The sequence below is a fragment of the Mustela lutreola genome, chromosome 3, assembly GCF_030435805.1.
Source record: "Mustela lutreola isolate mMusLut2 chromosome 3, mMusLut2.pri, whole genome shotgun sequence".
Lineage (NCBI taxonomy): Eukaryota > Metazoa > Chordata > Mammalia > Carnivora > Mustelidae > Mustela > Mustela lutreola.
The window spans coordinates 207144551-207164676 of record NC_081292.1 but is presented as its reverse complement, the minus strand read 5'-3'; the positions used below and the strand labels follow the sequence as shown (position 1 = coordinate 207164676).

Below are 20126 nucleotides of genomic sequence, written 5' to 3'. Positions count from 1 at the left end.
ACGGATCATGCGGGGAGAACATTAAATATGTCCTCAAAGTAAGGTAACTTCTAACTTTACACACTATTTTGGTTTTCCACTGATGCAGTAGTTTCCATATTTTTCCTCACCCCATTTTAAGTTTTCCCTCAGGTCTTCATAAAATTACTACATTACAGAAACACATGTGAGTATTTCCTTTTGTTTTCAGCTAACACTCCTGTCCTCAGATGCGGTTGCTTTGGTGGAGAGAGAACTCCAATAGTTTTTCTAATTCTTTAACAAACTTTCACACTATTTTTACAGTCTTTTCAACTGATTATCTCATGCAATAATAATTTATAGACAAGACCAGCTGGCACTAGAAGTGAAGTCTTCTAGTATCCTCACATGTTTTTAATTAAAAAAAAAAAGTGTTTCTAAATAAGTCCTAGTAATCACCCAATTCCTTGTGTGCAGTTAGGAGCTAAATTCAGAATTGCCTTTTCTAAACTGATTGCTACAGCTTTCCTGAGCTTGAAATTTAAATTGACAGAGAGGAACACCACTGAAAAGGCGACCAGTAGCATGTTTTTCAGTAGCATTAAAGACACGCATCATTTCTTTCCTAGAGGGGCAAACTGTAGGCAAAGGAAAACATGCTTGCCTTTCATGTTATGTGCCACAATAATAATCAGTTGTCTGGAAGGTGCCAGTGTAAGTCAGATGGGAAGTACGTTTGTATCAATCTAAGCTCCTGCACAGACTGTCTTGTTGACACAATGTGTCACATTGCTTCAACTGTGTCTGAAAATGAATTGTGAATTGTTTCAAAATTCCTTCATTTAGAAAGCCAAAAATAGTCCTTCACCTACAAATTCAACTTTCCTTTTTTATTTGGTAATATAATGTATATGGTGATACTGCTGTTCTGGTGTCTTTTTTTTTTTTCTTTTAAAGAAACTATTTCCAACATCAACATTTATTAAATCTACATATACAGCATATTTATTGAGTATGAATGTTGCATTTTAAAGATACTGTCTTTCCCAAGTATATATTCTCTTTTTTTAAGTTTGTATTTAAATTGTAGGTAGGTAACAGACAGTGTCGTATTAGCTCCAGGTGAATTACACCGGCATTGGTTGCTTCTGTACAACACCCGTGCTCATCACAGCGAAGGCATCCGTAAGTCCCAACTTCGAACGGGCACTGTCCCATTTAAGCAGAGTAACCCTTACTCTCCTTGGTTTTGCACCCAAGAATGAACCAAAAACGAATTTCCAAAGTTTGAAAAGCTTTTAAACTAGAAGCTCACAGACTGTAAGACTGTATCTCTTAGATTCAACTCAGCACCATTTTATTCAAATGAAACGACCTAATGCTTTCTGATGCGGGAGAATCAGCTTCTATTCAGATGACCAACCTATTTTTTAAAATCAAGTTCAAAAAGGGCTTTACCAGCTTAATGCTCTCAAACACACCATCTGCATAGGAAAGGCAAGAACTTATTTGTACTTTAAGCCTGATTTTGTAGATTTTGAGTGACTAAACACAAATGAAAAGAAAGATATTCTTAGGTATTTTGGTATTTGTTTCTGTTGGAACACATCTTCACTTCAATGTAGTTTTGAGTATGAACAGGGCAAAAAGTTCTTATGTCTGGGTCCTGTTACAGACAGAGAGGGCATGAATTAGGATAGTGACCCAGAAAATGGCAATAGTTGGACTTTAGTCTGTGATGGTCTTGGATTGTCTGGCAACAGCTGTCTTTACTTCCTTGTACCATTCGGACTCGGATCTGAAAAAGAAATGGGATCTGGTAACACGAAATGAAAAGCACTTGGGAGCTGTTGCTGAAACATTATAAAAGGGGAAGGAAATCCACCCACCAATTTGTTCTTCCCACTAGAAAACCGCCCACAGATGAAGATGCCATGTGTGGCGTCTTGAACTGCCATCAGACCATACCAGCCACACAAAGTCTGTGAGAAAGAGTTTACGAGTGTGGTTTAATACATACGGATGTAGGTGCACCATTCACACCCCCCCTCAAAAAGCCATTCGTGATGGGTACATGTGGCTAATTAGGAAACTGGCACAAGGCTGCTCAGAAGGCATCACTACCCACATGGTTGCCACTTAACCTCCCACACGAACCCCACAAACCTGTCCTCCAGTGTTTCACCATGGAGGCAATCCCTGCAGCATTTCTTTAATGACGTCCTGCTGAGACACAGTACATTCTAGTAGTAGGAACTGCTGTATGTCAAGGGGAGAGGTTTGAGTTTCTGATTTTGCCACCAAGTCCTACTGTGATGTCATCAGGTCACCTATTTTTCCGTCACCACATCACCACTCGATCCTTTCAATATACTCAGTATTCAACTATGAAATGCTTTATAAACCAAAGTCAGATCCCGGAATGGTCCCTTTTGTTCTGTCTTAGACTTCCCTTCAACAAGTCTCGTCCAGTGTGTGTCATTAGACAAAACTGCCCATTAGCATGACAGAAACGACACTGGCCTGCACGAAGGCACCTGGAGTGTGTCTGAAAGGCTGTCGTCCTGACTGCGAACGTGGGTGCTGAGGATGACAAGTGTCAGTGCAGGAAAAACACTTTCAGCTCTCACCTAAAAACCAAATTTTTCCTTTACACAATTGTATTACAAGAATATCAGTAGAATAATATTAAGAAATTACCTCTGTCATCTAGGGTTCCCAGCATTTTCTAATATGAAGACTGCTTCTGAATTTATTCATGACCGCTGGCATGTGGGGGACAGGCTTTTAGCATCTTCTGACTTGATAAATACAATAACTTTTCTAAGTGCGTGACTTAAGTAAATATGCATTTTCTTCATCATAGCACCTCTCAACACATTTGCGAAACAGAATTACATATGTCTGCAAGTCCTATTAGTACGATCAACAAACAGGCTTGGTTCATGTGGACTCCTAGATTCCTTGCAAAAACCAAAGTTTGGGAATTGTGTATCCCTATCCTCCAAGCCCTTTGCTTTACAAGTAAGAAAAGTCAGGGCCCCGAGAGATGATGCGATTTGTGTGACGTTTTGGGGTCACTGGCAGAACTAGACTGTACTCAACGTCTTCCGGTATTTCCATTCCCCACCATAGGCTCCCTTAGCAGGACTGGGAAAATATGCCCAAACCCCTGTGTCTTCATTTATGAATTTACCGTGGTGGCTATTCATCGAAGATGTCACACTACAAAAAGTACGCAGGAAAGATGGGACCCCGTTGCGGAAGCCCAAACTGGCCCTGCCTGGCCCATAGTAGTTGTTCAATAAATAGAGCAGATGGAAACACGACTTCTTTTCCATGACCAGCTCTCTGCCCTCCCTGAGTCTCCACTTCCCTCAAGCTTGAAGCTCTGTCATTGTTCACTCTTACACAGTTGAATATTCAAACTTGCGTTTCCCAAAGATAATTATCTATAATTCAACTCCTACCTCTGCCCACTGTCCCCACCTTCCGTCACTCCAACGGTGTAGTAATCGTCTACTGGACCCACTTCCGTGCCTGCGGACCGAAGTGACACAAAAGGACTCATTTCCGAGTGCTCCAGAAGGGAACTTTCTCTCTCACAGTTCTAAGGAAAGTAGCAACGAAATAAGTTTTCCCTTGGTCTTCATCCATTCTTTCTAATATTCTAGTTCACGCTGAGCTCGCCGAGATGGTGACTATTCCAAAACCAAATCACATCTTTCATCTTGTCGCTAACACGGTCCTGCCGCGGCATCGCCCATTTTGGAAGCACCTCGGCGCCTTCCTCACGTCTGTGAAATGGTTTCTTGAGCCCAGGGGACTCGTTTGTTGCGTGGAAAAGCCAAGAGATGGCCAAGGAGGAGCGCTGGGAGGGGCCGAGCGGGGCCGGTGACCCGGGCCTTCCCGCGGGCCCAGGTCGCACTCGGGCTTCTCCCAAGGGAAGGGGCGAGGACAGGCGCGTCCAGCTGCCCAGAACGCCTGAGGCTTTCGGTGCTCGGCGCTCGGCGCCGTCCGGAGCGCGGATGTCGGCGCGGCGGGGTCGGGCAGGGGCACGGTCACAGCCGCGGTTTCCACAGCACACGCAGTGTGGCGGCTCGCGGCCCCCGCGGGTCCCTAGCAAGCGCCGGGAAACCGCGGTTCGGAGCCGGCGACAAGCCGATGCCGCCTCGGAAAACAGCAGAGGGGACCGCGCGGACAGCGCGACGCCCACCCGCAGCCCCGCGCGTCCCGCCTGCGGGAAGAGCCGCGCACAGTGCCGGGGAAGCCCTTGCTCCGCCCGTCCGTCTGGCTTCGTCCTGACTCACAGACGCGCACGGACTCACGGACGCGCACGGACTCACGGACTCACGGACGCACGCGCGGACGCACACACACAGACGGACTCACAGACACACAGGGACTCACAGACGCACGGGCAGACTCACAGACACGGACCCTCAGACGTGCATGGACACTTGGACGCGCACGGACTCACAGACACACACACAGACTCACGGACACACACACGGACTCACAGATGCACATGGCTGCACAGACACGCACAGAGACTCACGGACACGCGCACGGGCTCACGGACGCACAGACACGCGCAGAGCCGGCGCCCCGCAGCACGCGCCCGCTCTTGCGGGTTCTTCAGGCCGAACCCCCCGCACCGCGGTTGGCCCCGCTGCTCCCCGGCGTCCGCCCCCCCCCCCCCCCCCGCGCAGGTGCAGCCCGAGCCCCGCGGTCGCCGCCCTGGCCCCGCGGCAGCCCCGAATCCCTGGGGCAGATTCCTCCCGGTTTTCTCGCACGAACGTGCCAACCCGACGCTCAGCACCTGGACGACTCGACCCGCAGCGGCCAGGGCTGCGTCGGCGCACGGACCACGCGCTGCAAGAGGCCGCTCGGAGAGCCGCGCCGTGAACACCGCCGCCGAGAAGTCCGCCGGGCTCGTCTCCTAAAGCTACTGGGGAGCCCGTCTTCCACCTGCAGCAGCACCGGTTCGGTTCTCCTGCTGGAGGTGGGGGTCCGGGACCCCGCGTCCTCGTCGGAACGTGCCGGGGGGCCTGGCCCGGGTGCGCGCGAGGCAGGGCGCTGCCCCCGTGAACCGCCTCCGAGCCGCGCGGGCCTTTGCGGTGACCCCCGGCTTCTGCCCGTCGGGACGAGCGCGGGGCTCGAGGCCGCTTCCAGGGCGACGAAAACCAAAAACAAGAACAAGTGACCAGAAAGAAAGAAAACCTGAACCCTACGAACCCGCTAACCTTCCCAGATGGGCTGAGAAGGACGGGCCTGCGCTCTCGGAGCAGCGTCGGGTCGCGACGCGGGCGTCCTGCGGAGCGCCTGGGCGCGGGGGCACAGGAGGAAGCGGCTGCTCTCTGGGTTGGGTCCCTTTGGTCTCCGAGGCCCGCGGGTAAATCAGCCCTGCTGTAGAAGAAAATGAGGCTAATGTGGCCGTATCTGTTCTCCACCAACGCACCAGCGACAGCCTTGGACGTGCCTCTCCGGCTCCTGAAGCCTGGGGTCCCAGGACGCTGGCTGCCCAGCGTCAGTGCGTCCCTCAGCACGTGGCGAACGACAGCCACCGGCCGCCCGCGCCCTGACTGGCGCTTGGGCCCGCGCAGCTGCTGCCTCGGGCCAGAAAGAGAAACCGTCGCGTCTGCAGAGCCTCATTTCTGCCCGGTTTCAGCTTGCAGGGGTCAGCTCGCTGCCGTCCCCTCGGAGCGCCCTGCGGCCCGGAGCTGGGAGGCTAACCGCAGAGGCTCGCCCGCCTTCTGTTTCTGGCCCTCCCTCGACAGCGAAGCCTCGTTTGCATTTAAATTTTGAATACGGGCCCTTCTTGACTTAGCAACTCAGCAGTAGAGTTCCATGAGCAATCCAACGTATATTATTTGATTCAGTCTCGCTTGGGGCTGAATTGTTTTCTGGAAGACAAAGTGTCCAGAGTCCTCAGCTCTGAGGATGGGGCGCCGGGGGGGCACCCTCGGGCCTATGCACCCGGGTATACATCAAAACAGAGCGAAACAAAACAAAGAACCTTTGCTATGTGCTTGCTTCTTGCACTTTGACCTCAGCCTGCAAACAGGCAGATCTCAGCTGGGATGGATCTAATCAGGAAGTGCTGGAGATATTTTTGTAACTATTTTGCAACATAAAGCTGCATCTTTCTGCTTCCCTTGAAAACAACACGTCCTGTCCCTCAAAGATCATAACACTTGGGTTAAAATTTTAAAAAGGAAGAGAACAAAATAGAATTCCATGATGCTGGCTTGGACTGTATCCACCACCTTTGACCCAAGTCCCAGATGCCAGGCCCCTAGAGGTCACTGTTAATTCCTTCCCTGCTACTGGAAAAAATGTAGCTTCCTTTCATGCAGACCGAAAGCTGTTCTGTGGCTCTCTGCAGGGCGGACTGCTGTGTTGGCCTGCGAGGCTCTAGGCCTTTCTGACAAACCAGTGGACAGAAGAGGATAGAACGGACAAGCAAGGGTGACATCTTGGAGACAGGGGCGGGCTGTGGCCTGGCTGTGTGAACAGAGCGGCAGGCCAGTCACAGCAACCAGGGATAAGAATGCAGGGTTGGGCTGGTGACAAGTGGGAGGAGATGCTGCTGTGGTGGCAGAGGCCATTCGAGTTGGACGCCACAGTCCCTAATTAATAAATGGTGTAAACTGTCACCTTACATTTCTCCTCCCAATGAGCCTTCCGGAACTCAATCATAACAAATAATTTTATTAGATCAAAAGTAATTTGTCTAAATCATAAAACTAAATTTTCAGAAAGATGATGTTGAAAGTTTCCAAGGGACAAAACACTGTATATGGTTGAATAAAGTTGTATCTTGCCTCTGTCCTTCCCCCACCACTGGACTCTCACTGACCCACTCTGGGCCACATTGCTTTGTGCCTGGAGAGGACATCCCCTTCGCCACACCCGCGGCCGCTCAGCCGCTCCTTCCCAGTGACATCATACCGTCTCCTCTCTGTCTCTCCATTGGCTCAGTCTGGTTCACTGTAACTCTGAGAAGTTTTCTTCTCCGCTCGCACACACGCTTAGGCTTTCCTTCTTATCCCTTAGCTTCTCAGTTTGCGTAGAAGAATTATGTTGTTTCTTCATCTTTATGACATTTATGAGCCAAAAATGTGTGCTAATGTCCTTTAGAGCACTTAGTTATCTTTAACTGTTTATGTTCATTAGTGAGATTCTCTCGTGAGTTTCCTTCTCCCCTAGAAGAGAGGAACTTGGTAAAGGTGGAGACTGATTTTTCTTACGCCTCTGTTTTAAAAATATCTCCAGTTCTGATATAGTGGCAGGCACGTGGCAGAGATATAATCAGTAAATATTTGCTAAATTATTGAATGAATGGACGAATGCAATATTTATTGAGCACCTACTATATATCCAATACTGACCTAGATGCTGGGGATATAATGACAGAAGCTTGTATTCTAACTGAAAAATGCATCAAATTATCTTCATTTAAGTAAAAGAAAAAGCAGCTAAAAATAAACGTCATAAAAAACTGGTATGATCAAGCTCTAAAATCCTTCAAAAATAAGCATTCTATCTCCTTATCTTTTTTAATTAAAACTCTCCTATGTGCCAGCTTTCAAGGGGAAATATTTCCTTTTTTTACTTCATTCTTTTTCTCTCTTAATGACTAATATTATATAATATTATTTCCAACGTGTGTCTTTGCAAACGTGAGGTGTTTCAGACACATTATAATATGAATAGGCTTTGGATGTGAGCGTGGGAACCCAACTGCCGTTTAGAACATTTTATAAGAGAAGATATTCATGTGTCTAACAATGAACTTAACTCCAGAAATACACTCCATCTGCATGAGTAGAAGAGATCTCAGCGTGGGCAAAACCCAACGAAATGTTGAAAAAAGCATTGCAGACTGTTAGTACCTGACTTTTTAAAAAATGGGTGCAAGTATTTTAGCTACGCATTGCCCCAGGAATATTATTATGATGGGGAGGAACTCGATGGTGACCCTACAGCATGGTGTGAGTTCTATCTTCTTCCCAGGTTACTGGTCACCCACGACTCAGATTTCTACTCCTTCAAAAGAAAAAAAACGAACACAACTCGACTTCTGTCACCTCTGTTGATGTGGCCTGCCATTCACCGACTAGAAAAGGAGACAAATCTTGCCATCAAGTCATGTGAACTCTTGTTAGGTATTAAAATTTAAAGGCGTATTGTGAACAGTTTCTCCCCATGAAGATGTTATATTGATTTTGCAGCATTTCTTTTCTTTTCTTTATTTTCCTGCCTTCTGCATCCTTTTATTTGTTCACGTGTCAAAAACTCACGGAGAGGAAGATTATGAAGACTAGTTAACAACGTAGAAGGTGCATAACACTCCCCACAAGACTGTGAAAATAAAAACCGTGCCCTGTGTCCAAAACATATCCTCATGCTGCATGTTCTGTTGTCACTGAAGTTCAAAGACTGGATGTGAAAGTTACCGTAGCAAAGACTCGAAATTGAGCGTAACTCAAGTTGAAACTTTCGCTATCTTCTCTATCATTTACTTCACACAGTTACAAGTATGGCAAAAGGCGACACGTGTATCTATATTTAAGATGGTGAAGAAATGGCAGATATCCATTCTAATGTGCTTAATTCTACAGTCAGTTTTTTTATTCACATCGATTCTGCTTAAATATTTTCAAATCCTTTGGGAATGAGCCTCTTAAAAATGAAATCTGCTTCCAACTGAGGCAAATGCTGGACGAGGCTTGTTATCATCGCAACAAACACTTCCGTGTGTACATGTTTGTGCGGATCATGGTGTGTGAGGGGTGTGGTGTGTCCCCCTATTGACTGTGGGTAAGTGTCAAACAAGCATTGACTTGTAAATACACATTATTCCGAAGACTCTCCTGCTTCTATGAACTAGAGTCTTCTACACATGCACCTCGTTTGAAGAAAAACTGGTATGGAGACCTGTACTTGGAAAACACAATTTACAGATAGCTTTGCTTCATTAAAGATTCCTTCCCTTTAGGAAGGAACTTCCCATGGGGCTCCTATAGGTGGCCAGCAACATCAGTGAACTTTGAATATTGGGTTTCCATCCTTCAGAAAGACGGATATTGGTTGGGGGGCGGGGGCAAGACTCCTGCGTTCATGTAATTCTCCCACCCCACCCCCAGATCACCCTCTTTCGGTGTCTTGCATTGCTTTAGGGCATCTGACCAACTGAGCCTATTGTCCTTCATTTTTCTGGTCATGAGCCTTTTTTTTCATTACTTAAAAATGTAGTCAACAGAGCAGCCCTATACCTTTCAAGACTTGTTACCTCCTGCTTAAAGCATTCAGCTCAGAGCAGGTGATCTCTTTGGCTAGGAGGTGCTGGCTAAGGTTTTTCTTAAAAAGTTTTCTCTCAACCCATTAGGGAAAATGCCACATAAATTATTGATCTCCCTGGAGTGCGACACGTGCCTCCCTCAGAAAGGGCCTGCAGTCTTCAGTGAGGGGAAGCGCCAGCCTAGCGCTCCGACTGGCTTCAGGCCAGCCCCTCGAAGATGCTTTCACCCCACCTCATTCCCAGTGTGGGAAGTGGGACAAAGGATTTTAGGAGCCTAAGAATCAAAGTCCGGCCGGCACTCGCCTGATGTAGATGGGGCTTAAACGGGCCAGATGTTCCAAGTCACATGTGGAGAAGTGTTTGTGGTTGGATTCTGTTTGAAACTGATTGTTGATACTCTCATGAGACAGCCTGTGACAAATTGTATAATAAAAATGTTAAAAATAGCATATTTATTCTCTGGAAAAGCTGAGTTCCCACAATTCAGTTAGCTGGGAAAATTGCTAAACTTTCAGACAGAAAGTGCTGATTCCCTGTTACAAACCTTTCATTACACACAGGATTTTTCCTTATCATTTTTATTCTTCTGACCTTGGAACAATGCTCCAGCTATCTGTCTTTTAAACAAATAAAACAGATAAGTCAATTTGTAGTCCTTAATAAAATTTTAAATCCAAATAAAATGTACATACAATATTGATGAATTAACTACAAAAATGAGAGTGAATTTTCCAGAAAATTCTATGCCCTGTCCAAGAGAAATATGATGTGAGCCACAAATGTAATTCACATATGTAGTTTTAAATTTTCTAGTAGCCACGTTAATAAAGTAAAAAGAATCAAGTGAAATTAATTTTAGTAATACATTTCATATATTTTATTTGACACCATGTATCCCAAATCTTATAAGTTCAATGTGAAATCAGTGTAAAAAATTATTGAGGTATTTCACATTTTTTTCTGGAATTAAAGTTTCAAAATCCAATGTGTATTTTCCACTTACAGCACATCTCAATTCACACCACCCACATTTTCAATGCTCAATTTCCACATGAAGCTAGTGGTCACTGTATGAGAAGCCTATACATTATCACAGGCCCATATCACAGCAAATATTTGAACAAAGTGAGAAAAAAAAATTAATCCTCTGTGTAAAAATATGTAGATATTTACCAGTGTTTCCCAGGACCATGGGATATGCAATGGAGTGGTGGGATTCTCAGAGGCATAGATCTTGGCTGAGAAGGTAGGAGGTGAAGAGAAAGTCAAGACAGAGCAGGGAAATAATTTGTGTATTTGGGACTGAGGTGAACTAGGCTGAGAAGCATGTGAATTGCTGGTCTTTCAAATACACTGTGTGCCGGGAATGCTTTTGGTTACAAATAACACACACTTGAATTAGCCGGAGTGTGATGGTTAATTTTATGTGTCATTTTGACGGGGCCATGTTACCAATTGTGGTCCAACATTCTTCTGCATGTTTCTGTGGGGGTGTTTTTGGATGAGATTAACACTTAAATTGGTTGACTTTGAATGGAACAGATTGCTCTCCCTAATGTGAGTGGGCTTCACACCATCAACTGAAGGCCTTAATAGAACAAAGACTGACCTCCCCTAGCAAGAGGGAATTCTACCAGCAGGTGGCCTTTGGACGTGAACCACAATGGCAGCCTTTCCCTAGGTCCTCAACCTGCTGGCCAACTTGGAGATTTTGGATTAGTCAGCCTCTATGACCATGTGAATCAATTTCTTTTTGTTATTGTTGTTGTTTGGTTGGTTGGCTTTTTTTTGTGAATCAATTTCTTAAAATAAATCTCTTTCTATATGCATACATTTCCTATTGGCTCTGTTTCTCTATATAGAAAATTAAACTAAGAAGGGTTTATTTTGAAAAACCATGTCATGGCAGCATCTCTGATTTTCTTGGCCTTTTCCTCATGCTTACTGCCGCGTAGTTACAAAGCGGATACCGCATCCCCAGACACCATCTGTGCATTCAAGACAGGAAAAAAATTTGGGATGATATTAAGAAAACAAAAACTTTTGGAGCACCTGGGCCGCTCAGTCAGTTGAGTACTGACTCTTGGTTCTGGCTGGGGTCATGACCTCATGGGTCATGGGATCAAGCCACACATCAGGCTCCACGCTGAGCAGGCAGACTGCTTGAAGATTCTCTGCCTCTGCCCCTACCCCCATGTGCACATGTGCACACACTCCCTCTCTCTCTCAAATGAATACATAGATCTTTTAGGGAAAAATTCAAGGTCCTCCCTACAATCTTCTACTGGTATCACATCGTGTCACAAAGTCACTACAAACAGCAAAACACCAGAAAAATCAAGTGTTTTATTTTTCCAGCCTGTGTAGTAGAAAGTAGCAAGAGAGGAAGAGATTGAAAAGTCCTGTGAGTCAATGGATTCATGACGTCAAACATTAAGTGCAAGTTGGTATAATCCTTTCGGAAGGAAATATATACATATTTGTCTGTCTATATCTATATTTACATATACATACCTATCTACATATATCTAGATTTAGGCATATATTTACATATATGTATATGTGTATCTACATCTATCTATGTATATCTAGATGTATAAAACACGCCATACCAGTCTAAAACATTCTGTAAGCAATAAGCATTAAGCTATTCCTTTCAGTATGATCTATCATTTTGGATTACAAACTTGTAGTCATTTGAAATGATTGCAGTCATTTTGACTGCTCAGTCTCCAAACACCTTTATTTAGAGGCAAATTCAAGGAAGTAGGAAGGCAAGACCCACCACAGAGGGTAAAGCCTCAGATATCGTTTCCTCTCTGGGAGCTATACTGTGGCCATCGAACCTGCCCAGTGACCCAGACTCTCATGGAAGTTGGGGTCTCTGGGGAGCACTGCAAGGTTCAAGATCTATTAGAGATCATTGGAATCTGCGGCTGTTGGGGGTAAAACCCCCAGGGTGCCGGGGCGAACGTCGGAGGGGGTGGTGGTTGGTGAGGCTGCTGATGGTACTGAGCTCACAGGTGTCTTGGGAGCAGGTGAGATGGGTCTTGGCAGAGCGCCTGGGCACAGCGAGACGTCTGTGTGCAGTTCCTCTGCGCATTATGGGGTATCACAGACCTCTCTTCATTGTACCTGCCTTCTTGTAAAACAACCCTCTCCCTCGGCTCACTCCCCCTGCTCCAGTGTGCTGGCCTTTTCTGCCTCCAGTCTCCGACTTCAGGCTGTTTCAGAGCCACGTTTTCTCATTTGCAGACCGGATCAACTGGCTTTTAACATTAAAAGAGAGAGAGAGACTCTCATCACCATTACCTACTGAATAAATTCTAATGCCCACAGCCGGGCAGCAGAACAGCTCCAGACTGCCCACATGGGAGAGACTGGGGAGCAACTGAAGGAGGAGATTGAGAAATTGCTCTTTTTTTTTTTTTTTTCTTGAACTGCATTTTATATGTCAACAATATTAGTGAATTTCTTAAAAAAGCCAATTTCAGAGGCTTCCAATGGCCATATTAGGGACAAATTGAGCAACAAAATGTGTGATGATAGTAACAAATTATAACCCATAAGATAAGAATACACGAGTCTGTACTCATATAAAGAATTGAATGAAGAAATAAATGGAGGGAAAGGGAAAGCTCTTTCTTAAAATGGAAACATAAGTAATAAATGTAGAAGGAAAAGTTGTTGGCAAAAACTATAGTATTAGTAATTGCTTCAGGCAAAAATCAATGGATGCCAGAATTAGTAGGTGAAAATATGATGAGAAACACTGTGTTTGCATGATATTACATGACACATTTTTTTTTTATAAAGTGTAAAATATTAAATTTATACTAGAAAATTCTGGCAGAACTACCTTAATGAAGTGATCAAAAGTTAACATCACCAGTTATGGAGCATATCATGCCTCCTGTGGGATGCTATCGCTTGTGTGGTGCCCTTGCCAAAAGTATGTAACTTACATTAGTAGTTCTCGGCTGAAATTGATTCTCTGTCTCACTCAGGTTTTTTTTAAAAGTCTGGAAACCTTTTTGATTATGAAGACTGAATGTGTGCTACGGGCATCGAGTGGGTCAAGGCCAGAGGTGCTGTTAAACATACAATGAATACAACGCAGAGGACAGCTTCGACAACAAAGCCTTATGTGGCTCAAAGTGTCAGTGGTGACAAAACTGAAGAATCCGGACTCAAATTTAATCGTAAGGAACCATCAGATAAACCCAGATTGGAAACAGCCTAAAGACTAAACCGGCCAATAGTCTTCAAAAATATAAAACAGAACAGAACCTGGAAGAACCATTCAAAGATGAAGGAGACCGAAGAGGCAGAATCTAAACGCAAGGCGTGATGCAGGGCTGGATCCCCAGGGAGAAAGAGGACATTAGTGGAACAATGGAGGAAGCTGAAGCGAGGCAGACCACAGAACAGAGTGATCCCGCTGTTGGCTTCCTGACTTTGAGCCTTGTGCTATGAATATGCAAGATGTTAACTTTTAGGAAAACTTGGTGAACAGTAGACAGGAATTCTTTGCACAATTTTTGCAACTTTTTCTTTTCAGTCAAAATATCACTCTAAAATGAAAAAAGTTTCAATGAAAAATATTTTTAAAATTGTATTTAAAATCAATTAATTAACATGTAGTGTATTATCAGTTTCAGTGGTAGAGTTTAGGGATCCATCAGTTGCATAGAACACCCAGTGCTCCTTATATCAAGTGGCCTCCTTAATGTCCATCACCCAGTTCCCCCAACTCCACCTCCCCTCCAGCAGCCCTCAGTTTGTTTCCTATAGGTAGGAGTCTCAGATGGTTTGTCTCCCTCTCTGATTTCATCTTATTTTATTTTTCCCTTATGTTCATCTGTTTTGTTTCTTAAATTCCACTTATTTTAAATAGGAGAGAAAAAAGAAATGAGAGACATAAAAAGATTTGAGAAAATGTGATATATGTTAGAGATAGGCAAAGAAGACAGAACTTATGGATAGTATGAGAACTTTTCTGAATTCTTTAAAAAGGACTTAAAACTGAATATTGAAAGATCACACCATCTACTCTGGGAATATTGACCTGTATCGACTGACCAGCAAGAAAAATTTTGTTAAAGTCACTTTTTCTTTAAAGAAAAAGAAAATATCCCTTGAATAGCTAAAAAAAAAAAAAAAAAAAAGAAGAAAATAAAGAAAGAAATAGGTAATTTATAAGAAAAGGAAAATTAGACTATTATGCTTTTTGATACTGATGTTCTATGTGGGAAAAATATGGACTAACACATTTAAGATTCTCAAGGAAGCAAGTGTGAATCCAAAGTTTTTTTTAAGTCGAGCATAACTTCCAAGTATAATGGACAGATAGAACTTACAAGTTGTTTCCAAGAGCTCTTGAAATCTTCTTGAAAATAAGTTTCAAACAACAAAATAACTAGATAGATATTGTCTGATATGAGAAATTCTAGTGAACATTCAGTATAGAGGTTCCCTAGAACTGCGTTGACTGACGAAATGCTGAGAGACAATGTTCAGAGCAGAATCTTCTGATAGTGTAGATACACAAATAATTCAAAATGGAGAAGAAAATAGTTTCAGTAATTACATTGGTATTAGTCTTGTAACTGCTCTCCTGAGACTGTTATGTGTATAATATGGGATAAAACAAATGAGTACTTAACTAGAGATTCAATCCTATTATCTCCTTTATATCTGAGAGCAATTCTATTACCTCATTAATCCCTGGTTCCCTGAGAACCAGTAGTCTGGATATGAAAGAAAGAAGATATTAAAGTAGTAGAAAAGAGGCCAAGTAAAAACTCTGTAAACTCAAAAGTGAATTGGGGTTATCAGTGTAAAGCCATGAAGTACCTGACCTTATTTTACTTCCAGATATGTCCATTGGAAAGATCTAGAACAAACTACACAATAGCAATGAGCACCTCTAGCATGCAGATTGTGGTCTCACAATACCATTTTTCAACACAAGAGACCGGGTCTCCTTGGAGAAATAACGGATTCTGAGTGTAAGGTAGGAAATGAGCAAGATGACCCTGGGGCATCTTGTCACACTAGATGACACAGAAGCTGTCAAAGACGATGAGGGTTATGTCTTAAGGACTCTGGAGTGAACTTGAAGAGGCTACCATTGGTCAAAGATGGAAAATTTTGAGTTTATAATGGTAACGGCAGTAGATTGAAATTCATCAAATATATTTAATTCTACAATCTCATAAAACTATGAAAAGTAATTGTTGCTTTTTGGAGGGTGATAGGAAGCCAAATCATTAGCTTGAAATCTGGCATACAGAGCTAGAGAAGTAGCATTTATCCGCTCTTCTCTATATGAACTGTCTTGCTGTGTAACCAAATATTGGATGAAGGTATTCTAATTAATAAATGAAAGTATTCTAATTAATACATGAAAAATGTATCCAGACATCACCATTTTTCAACCTTGTGGGGGAAAGGTGGGACACTTTGAAGGGCTTCTAGAGTGACTGGTGAAATCCGGTTTCATGACCCTGGAAGTATTGGCCTCCTAATGATTCAGGAAGCCATGTATTTGATGTGTGTGGTTTTCTGTATTAGTGTTTTATTTCACAATAAAGTTGAAAAGGCAATGAAAAAGAAAGAGGACAAAATAACTAAAAGATGGAGTGAATTTTTCCACAGCTGTTTGTTTGGGAGGGCCATGCCTCACAGAGGTCATAAGTTGATTCAACACAGAAAACTTACTTACTAGGGGACTTTGGGTTAAGTTTCCTCCAATTTATTGTAACCTTTCATGAGCAGTAGGTTTACTTTTAAAAATAAGTAAATAAGGCAGTGATAAGCTTCGTCCCTGGCTCTCCCAGAAGTGGTGAGAAAATAGAGTTATGTGTTTTCTCTTGCAAACGCATTGCCTAATATTACCTAAAACGTCTTTGTAATTTATCAGGGCAATAAATTTTCTCTGAATCAGTTAGGCAACATGACAAGACACATGACTCTGGATTGTTTATTATGCTACCTACGAACTCCTATTACCTAGGTGGACTCTTTTAGACGTGTTTGTACTTGAACTACAAGTATGCAGAGACAGTGTCTTGCATACTGAAGATGCTCCATGAATGTTTGTTTCACAAAGTTTAAGTGACTAGGTTAGACAAGAGAACATATTGCACTGCGTCATGAGTGTGGAGTTAAGCACAGACCGTGGACTCACATGCTGTTGGTAGATTGAGAGCAGGAAGGACTTCAGCAGGACTGTCTCCGGACTCAGTCTTCTGTGTTGATCCCCGGCAGCATCTCATGGCTTTAAGTAAACTGATGATGAGTGATGATGAGTGACAGGTATCTGCAGCCCAGACCTCTCCCCTGATGTCCGCATGTAAGTCTAAGAGCCTCACGAATAGCTCTACTTATTATGTCCCAGACCAAGTTTCTGATTTCCACCTCCACAAACTTTCTCTACCCACAGTTTTCCCATCTGAACAGAGAGCTACTTCTTCCTTCCAATGGCCTGATTCCCAGATTATGGGGTCGTTCTTGAGGTCTCTCTGTCTCTCACACCCCACAGGCAATGTATCATCAAATACTTCAGACTGTCAAAATGTATCCAGAAACCTGACCGTTTCTGAAGACATGCATGACCACCACTGAGGTTTGAGCCTGTCATCATTGCCTTTTATTTCAGTATAATTTCAAACACATTAAACAGTTGCCAAAATTGTATAAAGAACTTCCATATACCCATTACTCAGATTCATTAAGGTTTTCTAGTTTTCTCCAATTACTTTACATTCACTCATCTTTCTTTCCTTCCCACACAAACATGTCCTACACACACACACACAAGTATACATGCATATATTTTATTCTGAGTCTCGATTAAAGTGACATCTACCAGTTTTTTCAGTGTGAAGTTATATTTAAGCTTATAATTAATAAGTAATTTTTACCTTTATAATTCGTAAATAATTCAGAAGGAGATGTTTAAGACTATATATAAAGATGGTATTCTCATCAAATCTTCAACCACTAGTTTTAGCTTCTATTGATTTTCAATATCCACCACTCCTTTTCATTGACTAGTTGCCAACATTCTGTGCAGAAGAAATTACCTATTTCCCATTTATTTATGTATTACCTATTTGTTTATAACAGTAGGAACTTGTGGACATGTCCATTGTGTTACATTTCATTACTTTTAGTATATATTTTGATCCTCAATTGGATTATCCTCACACTTTCTATCTACATATGTCATAAATCCCGTCATGCAATAATTACCCGACAGTTTACCATTTCAGCGCTTCTCGTTCCTTCCTGCAAATCTGTTTCCATCTGGTGTCCTTTCTCTTCATTTTGAAAAATATATATATATTGTCATTTTAGAAGCGCGGGTCTGCTGTTCTGTCCTCTGTCACCTTCTGGCGTATGGATAACTCACCAGTTGACATTGTCTCACAGGTCATTTCAACACTATATTTTTTAAAGATTTTTTTCTTTCTGCACTGTGGGTTAGATAATTTCTATTATTTCCTTTCTATTTTGTGGACTATTTAAATTTCTATCTTGAAAGTCACAGACTTTTCCTTCTGCTGGCTTGCTTATCGTTAAGCCCATTTAGTGAATTTTTCATCTGAGAGACTACTTTTCACTTCTAGCACTTACTCCTTTTTAATAAGTTTCCATTTTTCAGTTGAGGTTCGCCAATTATTATGGCCCCATTTTCCTTTGAGTACTCGAATATAGTTACAGTAGCTGCACTAAATTTGTTTCTTTAATGCAGTAGCTGCATTAAATTTAATTCCGGCATCTGGCCAGAGGTGGTTTCTATTGAGAGCTTTTTCTCTTGACCATGAGTCACATATTCATCTTTTTTTCACATCTAGTAATTTGGATTTCCAACTAGACAGTATGGATGATACATTGTACAGACTCTTGAATTTTGTTATCCAGCTCGTCTAGCAAACAATTCACTTGGCTAAACTTAAATGTTAAGCTCTGCTTCCCCTTCCGCGAGTAGTAAACATTCCTGGTTAGTTCTTTAATATATATATATATATATATATATATATATATATATTTTTTTTTTTTTTTAGATTTTATTTATTTTTGAGAGACAGAGTGAGGGAGAGTGAGCATGAGCAGGGGAGAGAGGCAGATGGAGAAGCAGACTCCCTGCTGAGCAGGGAGCCGGATGCAGGACTTGATCCTGGGGCTCTGGGATCATGACCTGAGCTGAAGGCAGACCCTTAAACGACTAAACTCTCCAGGCACCCTCTCTGATCAGTTCTTATGGTTTTCTTCCTTTGTTTTCCCCTGGGATTTTTTACTCCATATGTTTGTAGTTCAAGGGTCATTCAAGATGTGGAATGGAATTTATATGTAGATTTTTGGGTTTCCCAATCTGTGGAATCTTTTCTTCTCAGATTTTTCTGTTCAATTTCCAGCCTCTCTTGCAGTCCCCAAGTTCTGAACTGTGACTCCTCAAAGCAGTAAGCCTGGCTTTCTGAGCAAGTTCCAGCTGCCCCCTGATACGGACTAGAGACTGCTGTGCAGGGAAAACCCACAAACTCACTTCTTGTGATTCTTTTCTTGCAAGGGTTTAGTTCTTTCCAGTTTCTACCTGTTTCTGATCACTTGACAATGTCTTACATTTAAAAAAAAACTGTCCAGAGTTTACAACCATTATCCATGACAGCTTAAGTATGATACATGTTCCGCTATCATTCCCAGAACCAGAACACAGCATCATTTCTTTTCTAGAACATGACTGTGGCCACCTGATGGGTCTCCCCACTCCTATGCTTGCCCCTTGGGTCTGTTTTCTCCCCAGGAGCCCAAGGTAGAGTTTTAATATTTAGGTCACATCACTTCACTTTTCTGTCAGAACCCGTTATTTACTTATGACTACATTTAGAATAACAGCCAAATTCTTTATAATGATCTACAAGTCCCTCCTCCTGCCTCCTTGCTGTGCTGTCTCAACGCCTTCGTCCTGGCTCTTCCCCTTTTCTTCCAGATGTTCGCCCCGCACAGTTCCTCACCTCCTTCAGGGCTGGATGACTCGTCACCTTCTCAGTGACAGCTTCCCTGACCATTCTACTTGAAAGCCGCCCCCCGCACACCGCAGCACCACTGTCATTCCTTATCTCCTTTTTTTGGTTGTCGCTTTCCTTACAATACTTACCGCCATCTAAAATATTATCATTTTACTATTTTGTTGATTATATACTTCCACTAGAAAAAAATGAGATCCATTCGGGCAAAAAAAAAGTTTTTCTCTTTTGTTCACTGCTCTCTCCCCAGCACCAGTGCCTGGCGGTTAGAAGACGCTCCTTGGACATCTGTTCCAAGATGATTGGGTCCATTTGGATTATTCCGCTTTGTCAAGCAAGTCTATACTAAAACTACAGACACAAATTCAATAATGGAGTTTGACTTCTCCTAATTAGGAATCAGGCAATAAGATAGGTCTCCCAAGCTTTTACTAGAAGATAAACCAATATCCTTTCTGTCCTGATACGAAGAATAGAAATAAGGAATCTTTATTCTTTACCTAAAGACCTGTCCAATACTAAACTTACATGGCAGTTGAAATGCAGTGTCATACAAAGCATGTAGACTCTGGTGTTGCACAAAGAGCACTAACAGCTTTACTAGCGATACGGCACTAAGTTATCAGCGCCTCTGAGACTCGACTAGCTACCCTGAGGTGATGAGTGTCCATATCTAGGATTATCAGTTGAAACTGGGTACAGTTGGGAGTGACAGAAAAATCTCAAATAATAAAGCATCAAACAAGATAGAAGTTTCTCTCATGTATAAGGCTGGAGGTTGGTTCGAGTGGGTCTGGCACTCCATGCTGTTAGGGGCCCAGGCT

At 43.0% G+C, this 20126-nt stretch overlaps 1 long non-coding RNA gene across 1 annotated transcript; it reads right to left on the bottom strand.

Moving 5' to 3' along the window:
- Nucleotides 1-939: 939 nt before the first annotated feature.
- On the bottom strand, nt 940-4527 carry LOC131827653 (uncharacterized). Its single transcript, XR_009352106.1, has 2 exons — nt 2128-4527; nt 940-1759 (listed from the first exon to the last, which is right to left on the bottom strand). It is a non-coding gene; the product is annotated as an uncharacterized LOC131827653 (long non-coding RNA).
- Between the last annotated feature and the right edge of the window lie 15599 nt (nt 4528-20126).